The sequence below is a fragment of the Amblyraja radiata genome, chromosome 4, assembly GCF_010909765.2.
Source record: "Amblyraja radiata isolate CabotCenter1 chromosome 4, sAmbRad1.1.pri, whole genome shotgun sequence".
NCBI lineage: Eukaryota > Metazoa > Chordata > Chondrichthyes > Rajiformes > Rajidae > Amblyraja > Amblyraja radiata.
This window is the reverse complement of record NC_045959.1, coordinates 106,925,167-106,941,577: the sequence shown is the minus strand read 5'-3', so window position 1 is coordinate 106,941,577 and position 16,411 is coordinate 106,925,167.

The window sequence follows — 16,411 nt, the reverse complement described above, 5'->3', positions numbered from 1 at the left end:
GAAGGACCAAATGGCCTACTCCTGCACCTATTTTCTATGTTTCTATGTTTAGGGCTTCTGTGGAACTGTGGTGCAGCGGTAGAACGTAGGCCATGTTTTTTTTTAACTGAATGCAGCAAAAAGACTGGAAACACTCCAGGGTGGCACAGGGCAGCACGGTGGCGTAGTGGTAGAGTTATTGACTTACAGCGCCAGAAACCTGGGTTTAATCCTGACCTCGGGTGCTATCTGTATGGAATTTGTAAGTTTAGTTTACTTTAGAGATACAGCGCGGATACTGGGCCTTCAGCCCACCGAGTCCGCACCAACCAGTAATCCCCGCACATTAACACGAGCCTGCACACTAGGGACAATTTACACTTATACCAAGTATACAAACCCAAGCCAAATAACCTACAAACCTGTACGTCTTTGGAGTGTGGGAGTAAACAGAACATCTTGGAGTAAACCCATGCGGTCACGGGGATAACGTACAAACTCCGCACCGACAGCACCCATTGTCAGGATTGATCCCGGGTCTCCGGCACTGCAAGTGCTGTAAGGCAGCAACTCTACCGCTGCGCCACCCTGCCAACGAAGTTCTCCCCATGACCGCCTGGGGAGTGCTCTGGTTTCCTCCCATACTCCAAAGACACATAGGTTTATATGTTAAAGAAGAAACTGCAGATGCTGGAAAATCGAAGGTAGACAAAAGTGCTGGAGAAACTCAGCGGGTGCGGCAGCATCTATGGAGCGAAGGAAATAGGCAACGTTTCGGGCCTGAAGAAGGGTTTCGGCCCGAAACGTTGCCTATTTCCTTCGCTCCATAGATGGTCTCCGGCAGCAGCTCTACCATTGCACCACTGTGGTGCCTGGTTGGTAAGTGTGAGGTTTACTCTAGAGGGACCAGAGGTGAATCTGGGGGAAATGTATTGGGATTGCATAGGATTGATGCAATCCCTGTGGATTGATCCTTGGTCTCTGGCACTGTGTGGCAGCAGTTCTACCAGGTGGACCTCTGTGCTGCCTCAGTCATAGATTCATACAGCACATAAACACGCCCTTTGGCTTAACTTGTCAATTTGCTTTGATTTGCTTTATTGTTTTCTGAAGATAGATATAAAATGCTGGAGTAACTCAGCGGGTCAGGCAGCATCTCTGGAGAGAAGGAAATGTGTGACGTTTCATATCAAGGCCCTTCTTCAGATGAAGAGGTTTGATTCCTTGCCAAATGAGTCTATGACTAATTAAAAGGTCGTTGTCCATGCAAGCAAAAATGTATTGATGAGTTTTGAGAATCTCGACTGGAAGGTGGCTGCATACAAATGGAAGTGGGCAAGGAAAAGAAGCTGCAAGAAAAGGATTTGTGTCGAGCTGAATAGATGAAGATGTGGGGAATACCAAAACTTCTAAACGCTGAGCTAAACAACACAAAGATGAGCTGGAAAATGAACTGGAAGAATACGTTTGAAAGAACAAATGGAGTCCATGAAACATTCAGAGAAAAAACAAAGATCAAACATGATAGAGAGAGACAGACTATAATGAAGGATACACAGTTCAGGACAAAATAGAAACTAGATGTTATGAGAAGATACGAGGGTAAAAATGAAGATTAAACTGTGAGAAGTGAAGAGAAACAAAGACATTCTACCTAGTTTTAGTGCACTTGTATGCATTTAATGGGAATCAATATTTCATTCAGTGCTCTCAAGAATTTATCAGTACACCTTCTTGAATTTCAGAGGCACTCTGAAGCACAATTGAGCAAGCAATCGTGACAATGTTACTGAATTATCCATTAATCCCTACCCCCCCCCCATCGATCATACATGTGCTATAAATAACACCAAATTCATCAATCCATCAGTGTGCACTGCTGCAGTCATGAAGGAGGTGAGAAAGGGAAAGGACGACTTTGCTGATGATGCCCTACCAGGCAATTTTGGATACAAGAAACAATAGAAATCTCCCTTGCGCCAAAAATATAAATGCAAATAATGAATCGCGAGCCAGCCAGTTTTATCCCAGATTTGCAAATGTAATGAGGTGCTTCAGGAACATTAACAACATTGTAATTAAATCAGATCAGATTGATGGTTAAAAGTGGGAGAGATAAATATTTGCCTTCAAATGGATATAATATGCAAAGTAATTGGAAATAGGGATTTCACTTAAACCTGTTCAATATTATTAATTATTATTGGCTTTTTTGTTTATTGTAAGTTTTATCTAAGTGTATTGTGTTGCAGGCTTGTTATGCTGTGGCATGTAAGAATATCAGTGTTCCACTGTAGGTGTAGACGACAATTAAACATCTTGTCTTGATTCTTGATTAAGGACTAACGATCATATCTGAATATTTTGCTAACATTTTGCAAAACAATATAAACCTTGCCTTTGGTAATGATTTTGCCATGGCAATGGATTTCAAACTTTGTTGTGGCATGGTGGCGCAGCAGTAGTGTTGCCACCTTAGAGCGCCAGAAACCCGGGTTCGATCCTGACCACGGGAGCTCTCTGTGCGGAGTTTGTACGTTCTTCCTGTGACCTGCGTGAGATTGCTCCGGGTGCTCCGGTTTCCTCTCACACTCCGAAGATGTACAGGTTAGTAAGTTAATTGGTTTGGGTAAAATTATAACTTGTCCCCCTTGCGTGTAGGATAGTGTCAGTGTGCGGGGCCCAGCCCGATCTCGATGGGCCGAAAGGCCTGTTGCCATGCTCTATCTCTACACTAAACTTCCTTTAAAGTGACGTCACAGGTAGATTCCTTGAAAGTGGCTTTAAAAAGATGGTCAAAAATACATATTGGCTTTTATCAGTCAGAGTATTGAATATAGAAATTGGGAGGTACACAAAATTGCTGGAGGAACTCAGCGGGTGCAGCAGCATCTATGGAGCGAAGGAAATAGGCGACGTTTCGGGCCGAAACCCTTCTTCAGACAATTGGGAGGTCATGTTGCAGTTATTTAAGACATTGGTGAGGCCACATGGAGAGTATTGCGTTCAAAAGGGAACTGCAGATGCTGGAATATCGAAGGTACACAAAATTGCTGGGGAAACTCAGCGGGTGCAGCAGCATCTATGGAGCGAAGGAGCAGTCTGAAGAAGGGTTTCGGCCCGAAACGTCGCCTATTTCCTTCGCTCCATAGATGCTGCTGCACCCGCTGAGTTTCCCCAGCAATTTTGTGTACCTTGGAGAGTATTGCATTCAGTTTTGGTCACCATGTGTATAGAAAAGATGTTGTCAAGCTGGAAAATTTACAGAGATTTACAAGTATGTTGCCAGGACTCGAGGGCCTGAGCTGTAGGGAGAGGATGAGCAGATTAGGGCTTTATTCCTTGGAGCATACGAGGATGAGGGGTGATCTTAAAGAGGTGTACAAAATCATGAGAGGAATAGATCGGGAAAATGCACCGAGAGTAGGGGAAATTGTGAACCAGGTTTAGGTGAGTGGGGAAAAGATTTAATAGGAGCCTGAGGGGTAACTTTTTTTTACACAAAGGGTGGTGGAGTTATGGAACGAGCTGCCGGAGGAGGTAGTTGAGGCAGGGACTATTGCAATGTTTAAGAAACATTTAGACAGATACAAGGGTAGAACAGGGTTAGAGGGATATGGGCCAAATGCAAGCAGGTGGTTGCAATGCATCACAGTCCAAAGACTCACTCTCAATAAAAGAAATAGTGATTAATTGATGAAACTGACAACTAGGCAGGTTAGCGATATGGTTGAGGCATGACAGATAAAGCTATGTAAGGAGACGTCTGAATTGACTCATTTGATTGGAGTAAATGGAGTGAAAAATTTATAGTAATATTTGTAGCAATATTCTACCTCTCCACCAATTCCGATACTAGTGGCCAGTGGGGGGGGGGGGGGGGAGAGCTTTCTGGGGCACTAGTATGGGTGCTGTGGGCCGAAGGGACTGTTTTCCAGAGGGCTCGTTTGGACATTGTGGGCCGAATGGATTATTGGACTGGCAGCTCAGTCACTCAGGCCTGGTGGGCTGGCAGCTCAGTCGCTCAGGCTCGGTGGGCTGGCAGCTGAGTCACTCAAGCCTGATGGGCTGGCAACTCAGTCACTCAGGGCTGGTGGGCTGGCAGTTCACTCACTCATGGCTGGTGGGCTGGCAGTTGACTGACTCACGGCTGTTGGGCTGGCAGTTGACTCACAGCTGGTGGGCTGGCAGTTGATTGACTCACAGCTGGTGGGCTAGCAGTTCACTCACAGCAGAGTGCAGGCCACCAAATTAATTTCATGCCATTTTAAGCAGTGTGCAGGCCACCAAATTCAATTTCTTACCATTTCAAGCAGAGTGCAGGCCACCAAAATCAAATGCAATTTCATACAATTTCAAGCAGAGTGCAGGCCACCAAATTCAAATGCAATTTCATACCATTTCAAGCAGAGTGCAGGCCACCAAATTCAAATTCAATTTCTTACCATTTCAAGCAGAGTGCAGGCCACCAAATTCAAATGCAATTTCATACCATTTCAAGCAGAGTGCAGGCCACCAAATTCAAATGGTGGGCTGGCAGTTGACTGACTCACGACTGTTGGGCTGGAAGTTGACTCACAGCTGGTGGGCTGGCAGTAGATTGACTCAAAGCTGGTGGGCTGGCAGTTCATTCACGGCAGAGTGCAGGCCACCAAATTCATTTCATGTCATTTTAAGCAGAGTGCAGGCCACCAAATTCAAATGCAATTTCATATCATTTCAAGCAGAGTGCAGGCCACCAAATTCAAATGCAATTTCATACCATTTGGGCTTTATACTCCTGGCCCCCTGCAAGGGACGTTACCTTCACTGTGGTGATTGACAGGCGAGAGGACCAATCATCTGTTCTCAAGATTTTATAAACATTCATGACATTTTTATTTTTCATCAATCTGAATAATCCTCAGGGCTGCCTCAGTGGAGGAGGACTGTGAGTAAGATGGCCAAAAATCATAGCGATATATGGTAGCGTTTTTTCTAAAATCAATATACAGCGCACCCAGGAAGTGGTAAAGATGAGACTTTTAGTTATATAGACATTGTGAACAAACACAAAGATTATACTAAATCCTTATTAAATACTCATTGGACCCCAAGTAGAGTATTGTTCGTTATTCTGCAAAGCTGGTGCTGGGAAGGTCATAAAGTCATGTGATAGGAGCAGAATTAGGCCATTCAGTCATTCAAGTCTACTCTGGCATTCGATCGTGGCTGATCTATCTCTCCCTCCTAACCCAATTCTCCTGCCTTCTCCCCATAACCCCTGACACCAGTACTAATTAAGAATCTGTCAATCTCTGCCTTAAAAACGTCAACTGACAGCCTCCACAGCCTTCTGTGGCAAATAATTCCACAGATTCATCACCCTCTGACTGAAGAAATTCCTCCTCATCTCCTTCCTAAAGGAAGTCTAATTCTGAGTCTATGACCTCTAGTCCTAGGCTCTCCCACTAGTGGAAACATCCTCTCCACATTCACCCTATCCAAGTTTATGAAGGTGTTACAACTAGTGCAGAATTCTTCTCAAGGTGTAATAAAATATGTAAGATGGTTTTTTTTCTATTCACTGGCAGAGGTTTCAGTAAGCAGACGATGACACAACTGGCAAAAGAACCAAAAATCTGAGTTCTTGTTTAGTTCTATTTATTGTCATGTGTACTGAGGTACTGTGAAAAGCCTTTTTATGTACGCTATCCAGTCAGTGGAAAGACTGTACATGGTTACAATCATGCCACCCACAGTGCACAAATACAAGATAAAGGGAATAACATTTGGTGCAAGATAAAGTCCAGAAAAGACACAAGTTCATAAGTGATAGGAGCAGAATTAGGCCATTCGGTCCATCAAGTATACTCCGCCATTCAATCATGGCCGATCTAATAATAATAATAATAATAATAATAATAATAATATCTTTTATTGTCATTGCACATCAGTGCAACGAGATTTAATATGCAGCTTCCAACCGATGTAAAAAGAAAAAGAAAATAAAATAAATAAAGAAACTGTGCGACGTGACCATCCGAGGGAGACAGTCCAGGTGGGGGGGGGGGGCACTCAGCAGGGCCGGTTCAGAGCCGCTATAGCTCTGGTAATAAAGCTGTTTTTGAGTCTGGAGGTTTGGGCGTAGAAGGCCTTGTAACGTCTGCCGGAGGGAAGTACAAGGGTGTGAGGAGTCTTTACGGATGCTGACGGCCATCCTGAGGCACCGTGTGTGGTAGATGCCCTCCAAGGCAGGTAGCTGTGTCCCAATAATCCTCTGCGCTCTGTGGACGACGCGCTGAAGAGCTCTCCTCTCCGCCTCCGTGCACTCCGCCTCTATCTCTCCCTCCCAACTCCATTCTCCTGCCTTCTCCCCATAACCCCTGACACCCGTACTAATCAAGAATCTATCTATGTCTGCCTTAAAAATATCAATTGACTTGGCCTCTACAGCCTTCTGTGGCAATTAATTCCATGGATTAACCATTAATCAAGTCTGATTGAAGAATGTCCGAGGGTCTCCCATGAGGTAGATCGTACCTCATATAACTCCTATGTGCAGCAAATTGTCATGTTCTGATACAAAGGAATCATGAAATTAGGCTAAATGTAAACATCAAAAGAAAGCTGCAAATAGGTTTGAAGAAACAGCAGGAGAATGGGCCTAATTGGGTATTTCCCTCAGAGTGCTTCCAGCAATATAATGAATCACACACTATCACTGTGCTGTGTCTGAGGCAGCCTGTGAAGGGCTCAGTCAGGCAACTTAATAGCCTCTTGGTGCATGGGAGAGTTAAATTTTAAATAAGTCAATAAGTTCATAAGTTCCAGGAGCAGAATCAGGCCATTTGGCCCATCAAGTCTACACCGTCGTTCAATCATGGCTGATCTATCTTTCCCTCTCAATCCCATTCTCCTGCCTTTGCCCCATAACCCCTGACACCCGTACTAATCAAGAGTTACTGTGGGATTGAATTTTGTAAACTATTTTTTGAAGCAGATGCATTGGAAATCACATGGAAACCGTACGGACAGGCAGATAAAATGGTGGTGACTCATGAACTGATGTGGGTTTTGAGGCTGCAGCTGAGCACAAGGATCGTATGAAGGGAACAGGCTTCCGCTGGTATTCAGGGCATTTTAGGCTTGATGATATCAGCAGGATCCAAACGAAATGTCGACTTGAAGACAAAGCAAATGGAGCTGGCTGTGGGGCTGGAGTAACTCAGCAGGGCAGGCAGCATCTCGGGTGAACGTGGATAGGCAATGCTTCGAGTTGGGACCATTCTACAGTTTGATCTAAAACGTCATCTCTCCATGTTCATGAGTTCTAGGAGAAGAATTATGCCATTCATTCCATTAAGTCTACTCCGCCATTCAATTATCGCTGATCTATCTTTCTCTCTCATTCTCATTCTCCTGCCTTCTCCCCATAACCCCTGACACCCGTACTAATCAAGAATCTGTCATTCTCTGCTTTAAAAATATCCATTGATTTGGCCTCCACAGCCATCTGTGGCAATGAATTCCACAGATTCACCACTCTCTAACGAAAGCAATTCCGCCTCACCTCCGTTCTAAAAGTACGTCCTTTTATTCTGAGGCTAAGGCCTCTGGTCCTAGACTCTCCCACTAGTGGAAACATCCTCTCCACAGCCAAATCCCATCCACATGTTATCCAGGGATGCTACCTGACCTGCTGAGTTACTCCAGTACTGTGTGTGTTCTTTTTTTGTAAACCAGCATCTGCAGTTCCTTGTTTCTACAATGCACTCAGTAAATGAGGATCTGCTGGGAAACAGCAGAGTAGAAACCAGGGCTGTTTGTCTTCATGGTAGAGATACGCATTAGATAACAAAGTTAGGTGACAATACATTGGTCATGTGGTTGTAAATCATACAAGAATTGCATCGATTCAACGAGGTTAAAGAATCGGTTAATAATGAAGACACTAAATCATGATCTTTACCAGGTCATCTGTGCCATAATTTTTCAGTCTAATTGGCAGCAGTGTGAAACCAGCTTTGAGGCAGTTTGGAAATCACCATTGATTATAATGGAGGTGAACTTTGAAAACTTCTCGAAGCATAGGAACTTATTTTATGGTGAAAGTCACATATGGAATCATTTTCAATTTTACAGAGCAGAATTATTGCAGCAATATAAATTGTAATTCTGTATTTCCATTACAAAAAACAGTAGTATAGAACTCGGGTAGATGCACAGGATCTCTTGCCCAGAATAGAGGAATCGAAGACCAGAGGACATAGGTTTAGGGTGAAGGGGAAAAGATGAAGGGGAAAAGACCAAATCAATAACTTTTTTAAATTTCTTTGCATAGTTGAAAGAACATGTAATTTACAGCTACATGGAGTAGGAACATAGAAACATGGAAAATAGGTGCAGGAGTAGGCCATTCGGCCCTTCGAGTAATCACTGCAATTCAATATGATCATGGCTGAACATCTAAATCTGTACCTCATTCCTTCTTTTTCCCCATATCCTTTGATTCCTTTAGAGCAAAATCTAACTCTCTTGAAAACATCCAATTAATTGGCCTCTACAGCCTTCCACAGATTCGCAACTCTCTGGGTGAAAAAGATTTTCGTCATCCAGCACTTTGTGGTGTTTTTAAGCGCTAGTTGTTGCCCCACCCCTTATTCTTAAACTGTGACCCTGGTTCTGGACACCCCCAACATCGGGAACATTTTTCCTGCATCTAGCCTGTCCAATCCTTTAAGAATCTTATATGTTTCAACAAGATACCCTCTCATCCTTCTAAATTCCAGTGAATACAAGCCCAGTCGACCCTAGTCGAAGTAGGCAAACGTATGGTTGGCTTCAGAAGTGAATAAACAGATGCAGGGGTGTGATGGTAGGATGAGAGAAGGTAGAGTATAAATATTAGCAAAGACCAAAGGGAATGATTAACTGGAATCCGAGTAGTTTATGCCAAACATTTGCCTGCAGTAGACACAAAATGCTGGAGTAACTCAGTAAGTCAGGCATCATCTCTGGAGAGAAGGAATGGGTGACATTTCGGGTCTAGAACCCTCTTTATTTGCCTGCAGAATCCAGCTCAGCCACACTTATATATGTGATTTTTAATTAACCCCATGGATTATTGTAGAAGCCCTGGAAAGCCAAGCATGAGATCAGACTGAAGGGCCTCGATCCAAAATGTCACCCATTCCTTCTCTTCAGAGATGCTGCCTTCTCTCCAGCATTTTGTGTCTACCTTCGATTTAAACCAGCATCTGCAGTTCTTTCCTGCACGCGAGATTAGTTCAGTTTAGTTTAGAGATACACTATGGAAACAGGCCCTTCAGCCCACCAGGTCTATGCCGTCAAGCGATCCCCGCTCACTCGCACTATCCTACGCACTAGGGACAATTTACCATCTTTATCAAAGCCAATAAACCTACAAACCTGTGCATATTTGGAGTATGGGAGGAAACCAGAGCACCCAGGGAAAATCCCTGCAGTGACGGGGAGAACGTACAAACTCCATACAGACAGTACCCATAGTCAGGTTCGAACCCGAGTCTCTGACACTGTAAGGCAACAACTCAACCACTGCGCCACTGTGCCGCCCATAAATTAGATGTTAAATTAGAATAGATGCTCAGTAAGATATTAAATATAAACGCCTGTCAAAACCCTAAGAGAAGTGCTTCAATTAATAATCGTGGCGGCATGGTGGCCCAGCAGTAGAGTTGCTGCCTTACAGTGCTTACAGCGCTGGAGACCCAGATTCAATCCCGACTGCGGGTGCTGTCTGTGCGGAGTTTGTATGTTCACCCCTTGACTGCGTGGGTTTTCTCCGGGGTCTTCGATTTCCTCTCCCACTCCAAAGACGTACAGGTTTGTAGGTTAATTGGCTTGGTATAAATGTAAAATTGTTCCGAGTGTGTGTAGGATTGTGTTAGTGTGCGGGGTTCGCTGGTCGGCGCGGACTCAGTGGGCCTACGGGCCCGTTTCTGCAGTGACAGATGGCACAATGGACTAAGTGTTCGGCTGGCAACCGGAAGGTAGCCGGTTCGAATCCCGCTTGGAGTGCATACTGTCGTTGTGTCCTTGGGCAAGACACTTCACCCACCTTTGCCTGTGTGTGAATGTGTGTGAATGTGTGTGAGTGACTGGTGGTGGTCGGAGGGGCCGTAGGCACAGATTGGCAGCCACGCTTCCGTCAGTCTGCCCCAGGGCAGCTGTGGCTACAGAAGTAGCTTACCACCACCGAGTGTGACTGAGGAGTGAATGAATAATGCGATGTAAAGCGCCTTGAGTATTAGAAAGGCGCTATATAAATCCCATCCATTATTATTCATTATTATGTTTCTGCACTATGCCTTTAATCTAAAACTAAGACAGACTATCATCGACTCCTCCCATTTCCTCCAAATCCAAGGCGTAGCTTTGGGCACTCGCATGGGCCCCAGCTATGCCTGCCTCTTTGTTGGGTGCGTCGAACAATCCCAGTTCCAGACTAACACTGGCCCTACCCCCGAACTCTACTTCCGCTACATTGACGACTGCACCAGTGCTACCTCCTGCACCCATGCAGAACTCACTGACTTCATTAACTTTATTGCTAATTTCCATCCTGCACTCACATTCACTTGGACCATCTCCGACATCTCCCTCCCTTTTCTTGATCTCACCATCTCCATCTCAGGAGACAGACAATCTAGCAGTTCCTCCCAAAAATAGTTTAACATGAAACCCGCCTAAATGGAGAGGATAACGCGAGTGAGTCGGGGCGAGCAGAAATTGGTTGGCATTTATGGCAGCCACTTGTGGACTTACTGATCCTTTTTGTCGAATTTAATATTCCTCCCCAGCACCAGCATGTCGGCTTGTCATTATCCAAACTCCCTCTAAACATAAATTGTGCAAGATGGGGCGCGAGCAAAATCTTAAAATACATATCATTTTGGTATTTCCAGCCACAGTTCTCATTAGTTTCAATTTCTCAGCACTGACATTGACTCCACCATGACAGGGCTGATGTTTCAATAGTTGCAAGCCACAAAGAACAGAGGCTGGCTTCAAACAAGCAGCAACCAGGGAGTTGAGAGGAGAAAGAAAAAGACAGCTTTTAGAGTCCAGTCAGGATAAAAGTTTATTTTTTTATCAATGTTTAATAGCCCATTAAAAAGTTAAGCTATTGGTTGCATGTCAGCTTGTAAGTAATTATGAGAAACGCAGCAATTAATCCTCGAAATTGGTGCTGAATATTTTCCAATTTCAGTCTGCTCGAGGGCAAATCAATGAACTATTCACTGGAAAACTACCATCATGGAATTCCTTAATAAAAATTACATTATCGCCCAATGGCCGCAACTATTGGTTTGCGAACAGTACCTGAGAGCAAAGCTGTCAGAATGTAAAGGGTCTGAAGAAGGGTTTCGGCCCGAAACGTCGCCTATTTCCTTCGCTCCATAGATGCTGCTGCACCCGCTGAGTTTCCCCAGTAATTTTGTGTATCTTCGATATTCCAGCATCTGCAGTTCCCTTTTGAACAGAATGTAAAACCAGGTGGCACGGTGGCGCAGCGTTAGAGTTGCTGCCTTACAGCGCCGGGGACCCAGGTTCAATCGCGACTACGGGTGCTGTCTGTACGGAGTTTGTACGTTCTCCCCGTGACCGGCGTGGGCTTTCCCCGAGATCTTCGGATTCCTCCATACCCCAGGTTTGTATGTGAATTGTGCAGGAACCAACTGCAGATGCTGGTTTAAACCGAAGATAGACACAAAATGCCAGAGTAACTCAGTGGGACAGGCAGAACCTCCTCCTCCCCAGAGATGCTGCCTGTCCGGTTGAGTTACTCCAACATTTTGTGTCTATTGTAGGTTAATTGGTTTGGTATAAACGTAAATTGGCCCTAGTCTATATAGGATAGTGTTAAAGTGCGGGGATCGCTGGTCGGTGTGGACTCGGTGGGCCGAAGGGCCTGTTTCCGTGCTGCATCTCTAAACTAAACTAAAGTAAAACCTCTAATTCACGTGCTCCCTTCGGACTCAAACAAATGCACGAAATAAATAATAAAGTCCAAGCAGAGCAAGAGTCATTAAACTAAGGACACTCCACTAAATGAATAACACTGACAGCAGGATACACATTTAATCTTGTCAATTAATTACATTCATTAGAGAGACTGATAAAACAGCAAGATAAAAAGGAATTTGTGCATCTTGTACAATCTGCATTATTGTCAAGGGACTATACAACAAATTGTAAATTAATTGTTGTGGTATGAGATTTAAACATGTATTGACACATGTAATCTAGCTCAGGAGACCTCATTATAGAGAATGAAGTTAAGCATAGTTTAGTGCTTGCTCAGTGTGTCTAACTGTGTGAAGAAGGGTCTCGACCCAAAACGTCACCCATTCCATCTCTCCAGTGATGCTGCTGGTCCTGCTAAGTTACTACAGCATTTTGTGTCTATCTTCACTGAGAGGTCAACCTGATTCTCAAAGTGTGTCACAATCTGCTACCGTCAAATTCATAGAAACCTAGAAACATAGAAAATAGGTGCAGGAGGAGGCCATTCGGCCCTTCGAGCCAGCACCGCCATTCATTGTGATCATGGCTGATCGTCCCCAATCAATAACCCGTGTCTGCCTTCTCCCCAACTCGAAAATCTTTCTTTATTTTTCTGTTGGGCGTGGGAGAGAAACTAATAAATTTTGACAGTTTGTTATCGGATACACGTTACAGACAAGGTTGTCAAAACTTGGATGACTTGACAACTTAGAATTGGAGACACTGATGGTTCCTGCACTTGGACGTTACAGTTTTCAGGCTCCTATACCTTATTCCCAAAGGCAGGAGTGAAATGAGAGAGTGGCTGGGGTGGTGTGGGTCTCTGATGATGCTGGCTGCCTTTTTGAGGCAGTGACTCCTCTAGATCCCTTCGACGGTGGGGAGGTCAGTACCCGTGATGGACTGGCCAGTGTGCACCACTTTTTTGTAATGTTCCTGGGCACTCGAGTTGTCGATCCAGGCCATGTTGCAACTGTTCAATATGATCTCTACTGTACACCTGTAGACATATTCATCGACATACCGAATCTCCTCAACTCCTCCTCCTCTTCTTTAGACGTAGAGATAATATTTCTGTGGTAACATTTACGTAAACCTTTCCTATCCGTTCATACTTTAACTCTACCTTGCCAAAAGATATTCTAATCTGTCCGAATGTCTTTTAAATGTTGTTATTGTACCTGCCTCAGAAGAAGATATAGGTGCCTGTAAACTGTAATGTCCAGATTCAGGAGCAGCTTTTTCCCTACAGCGTACAGACTATTATACACTCCAACCTCCAAATAAGCTCTGAACTACATAGACCTGGGGGCATTGGTTTTATATTTTTGCACTATTATTCTTTGTATTTAGATATAGATGTAAAAACTAAAACTAAACTTAAACTACAATCTGAGGCAAGGTTTTCTCAATCAATCCAGGAAACAAACCAGTCAAGAGAAAACAAAACACTGCTTCATCCCGCATCCCTTCCTTTGCTCCACATCTGGTAACAGTGAGCATAAGCATATCTTCTCACTTTAATTTCTCAACACCACTTACCACACCTCTCCAACAAAGGCAAAATTAAATTTCAGAAACATGATCCTGTCACATGATCACGCCACTTCCTGTCACATGACAAATCACTATAGCAAACATACTTTAATTTAAGAAAAAACAAGAAAAATCACACTATGGTCCAAAAATCCTTTGAAAACCACACCACATAAAATGTAATTTAAATTTATGACATTATCATGAGTTACTCCATCTTTTTGTGTCTATACTTTAATTAAGATGTTTAACATATTACCTCACCAGTGCTTTTAACAATTGTGGTTGCACTTTACTGGACTTTATCTTGCACTAAACATTATTCCCTTTATCATGTATCTGTACACTGTGGACGACTCAATTGTAAACACGCATTGTCATTCTGCTGACTGGCTAGCACGCAACAAAAGCTTTTCACTGTACCTTGGTAAATGTGACAAACTAAACTAAACATATCACAAAGTGTTCTTAAACAAAGCAGAATGTGTTATGATACTTTTATTGAACTGTTTGCAAAATGCGCCGTTGAAAGCATTTTATCACGATGCCTCACAGCATGGTTTGGAAACAGCTCCATCCAAGACTGCAAGAAATTGGAGAGAATTGTGGATGCAGCCCAGATCATCAGATAAACCAATCTCCCTTGCAACTGACTCCATTTACACCTTACGCTGCCTTGGCAAGGCCACCAGTATAATCAAGGATGAGTCGCTCACTGGCCACTCTTTTACACAAATGATGGTGGGTTTATGGAACGAGCTGTCAGAGGAGGTAGTTGAGGCAGGTACTATCGCAACATTTAAGAAACATTTAGATAGGTACATGGATAGGATATGTTTAGAGGAATATGGGCCAAACGCATGCAGGTGCGACAAGTGCCGATGGAGCATGTTGGTCGATGTGGCATATTGGACCGAAGGACCTTTTTAAATGCTCTATGACTATATGACTCCAAAACGGAAGATTGTATATTTCCCAAACATCAGAGTGACAAGGCTATTATTGTCATTATTATTATTACAACCCATTATTATAACTAACCAAGACATGCTGAAAAAACACAGGTTAGAACATAATTCTAATGTGCCTATCTTTCATGGGAAAAATATCCTTAGGACATTAATAGATCAGCAATGGACGAGATTAAAGATTGATTTCAGATTTTACTGTGTTTAGCAATATATTCATCAAATCTACATCAATCTGTCATTTATATCAATGATTTTGTCATCTATATCATTGATTTGAATGAGAACGTACATGGTGTGATTTGCAAGTTTGCAGATGACACAAAAGTGGGTGGCATTGTAGATAGTGAAGATGGTTGTCACAACTTGCAGCAGGATCTTCAGTTTAGTTTATTGTCACATGTACTGAGGTACAGTGAAAAGCTTTTGTTGCGTGCAAACCAGTCAGGGAAAGGCAATACATGATTACAAGTACTGTAGGTGTAATAAGAGATCGACGCATAATGCTGGAGTAACTCAGCGGGACAGGTAGCGTCTCTGGGTGTATAGAATGGGTGACGTTTTGGGTCAAGACCCTCCTTCAGACTCAGGAATGGGAGGTTGGACAAATAGATTATTTTCTCTGGTACGCCAGAGGTTGCGGGGAGACCTGATAGAAGTAAATATTATTGTGAGATGTGTGGCCGTTTACGCCCCCCTGTCCGTTTCGTTCCTCGGGTACTTGGGGGGGGGGGTCCTGTGGCGGTCCCTGGGGGGTAGGCCACTCCTTGGATCATCCCCCTCGCCGATTGAGGGACAGGGGCGTTGGTCTGCCACGGGGTTTCCTGACGTCTCCCTAGGGGTAGAGATAAGGGTGTCGTGTGTGTACTCGGACTGCTGGAATTAAAAAGCTTCTTTTGAATCCGCCTGGTGTCCGGTCTTTTCCTGACCTTGACCAGGCCACTACAGATGCATAGATAGGGTAGACAGTCAGAACCTTTCTCTCAGAATAGAAATGTCAAATGCCAATGGGCGCAGCTTTAAGGTGAGAAGGGCAAAGATTAAGGTAGTTGTGTGGGGCAGTTTTTTGTTTACATGAAGGGTGGTGGGTGCCTGGAACACACTGGCAGGGGTGGTGGTGGAAACAGATACAGATAGTGGTGTTTAAGAGGCTTTTAGATAGGCACATGGATATGCAGGGAATGGAAGGATATGGATCACATGCAGGCAGAGGAGATCAGTCTAACTTGGCATCGTGTTCGATACAGACATTGTGGGCTGAAGGGCCCGTTCCTGTGCTGTACTGCTCTGTGAGAGCAGGCAAGTGAAAAAGCTGAAAGAGAAACGATACCGGTTCCTGACATAATTCATACGCTTGGCGTGGGAGTATCTAAAGTTCGAACAGTGCGGAGGTCCATTGTGTGTCATGGTCTCTTCGATGGGGTAGGTGGTCTTGTCAGGAAGGAAGCAGTTGGACAGGCCAGAAACACCTTGGGCACTCCGCGTCCTTGGGCGGTCTGGGGAGCATTGTCGTTGATGTGCACGTTCTTCCTGCAGAAGTCGAGGTTGCCACGTGTGTCGTGGATGAGGTCCCCTGCCTGGGCTGCCAGGTGGGCCACGTGTGTGGGTGGGCCGGAAGTGGGCCAACACTGCCCACGGCTGCCTGGTATTCCTTCTCCCCTGTGCAGCTTCTGAGCTGCTTCCTGCTTCACCAATTGACGCAGATTCACAAAGACTCCATGTCTCTATGACTGTAAAAGTCACTCAATGCAATATTTATACATACTGATAATCTTTCAGAACATCATGTGGCCAGACAAAATTGTTGCTTGGTGAGTGAAGCCCATGAACATTCAGGAGCACAAAACTATCCATGACCAAGCAGCCTGCCTAACTGGCACCCAATGCTCTGACCTAAT